This window comes from Poecilia latipinna, unplaced genomic scaffold (assembly GCF_001443285.1).
Source record: "Poecilia latipinna isolate Pla-1442-1.1 unplaced genomic scaffold, P_latipinna-1.0 Scaffold854, whole genome shotgun sequence".
Taxonomy (NCBI): Eukaryota; Metazoa; Chordata; class Actinopteri; order Cyprinodontiformes; family Poeciliidae; genus Poecilia; species Poecilia latipinna.
This window is the reverse complement of record NW_015113470.1, coordinates 37,684-39,054: the sequence shown is the minus strand read 5'-3', so window position 1 is coordinate 39,054 and position 1,371 is coordinate 37,684.

Sequence of the window (1,371 nt, the reverse complement as noted above, 5' to 3'; positions counted from 1 at the left end):
TATATATATATATATATATATATATATATATATATATATATATATATATATATATATATATATATATATTTATTTATTATATATAAGTTTGATTTTTACACCCTCCCTCATTCCTCTTTTACCTCTTTAGAGACTCGACAGTTGAGCTGAATTTGCCCCTCAAAGACTTGGACTAGGCATGTAGAGTTTGTTATGCTGACATCAGTACATAGGAGACTCAAACTATGTTAAAGAAATCCAGCTAGTGCTACATGAAGTGCAATGAAAGTTTTCAGTGCTTTGTCGTTGAATTTATTACCAGAACTTTGGACACAATCTGTTTAAAAAAAACACTCTGGGGGAAAGAATAGGTTTGTGCTGACTGCTTGTTTTCAGCCTCTCTGTTTATTATGTTTGGATCAATTCTAAGCATAGAAAGAAAATAGAGGCGAGAGAAGGTGCAGTCCCTTGACATTTTTGTGGTAACCATTAAAAAGGCAGTATCATGTAAAATCGACTTTTTTGAGCTTTACATCATGTTGTAATGTTTTTCCCTCATCAAAAACATACCTGAAGTGTTGCTTTGACTATTTCATGCATGTTTGAGAAATCCTCGGAGCTGCTTCCAAATTACAGAGCAACCAAATTTGGTCTCTTGTCTCTTTAAGAGGCTCCTGCTCTTTCTGAAACTCCGCCTTCAGGAAGTCATCACAAAATGGCTCCTCTGTTAACCCTTTAACAATGTTCTTTCCTGCATAGCACTGAGAAGTAGTTCATGTAATGAGCTCGGCAGATTTGCAGCTCAACCAGGTGTTTGCTAATTGCTGCTGGCTAGTATGAAGGAGCTGAGTGAAATTTAGAAACTGCAGTTCCAAGGAGGAGCTTAACCCTTGAAGGCGACCCTAGGTCCAGCCAGGCGATTAAAGGATTTCTCAAATCCACAAGAAAGATTCAAGGCAAGACTCCAAGTATGTTTTTGATGAGGGAATAATATCATAACATGATGTCGAGCTAAAAAATGTCGATTTTTACATCACGCTGCCACCTTAAACGCAAACTGGTTCCGTGTAAATGTGGCTCCAGACATTGACTGATGGATCCAGTGAACGATCGATTGATCAATCATTTGATCAATCATTTGATTTCCCCCAAAATCAGTTTTGGGGGAAAAGAAATGAACTTGGGAAGACAGTGTTGCATCTTTAATAAGCAGACGAGCAAACACTGGATGTTTTTTCACCCTCATCTACCTCTGACAGGCCAACTCAAGGCTGCTAAACCACTGTGAAGTGGAGGAATAGACTTCAAAGATTAGCTCTTTCCACTTTTCACCTCAGGAATGCTGATATGGGGATGTAAGCATTTGTTGACACAGAAATGTTGAAGGCAGCT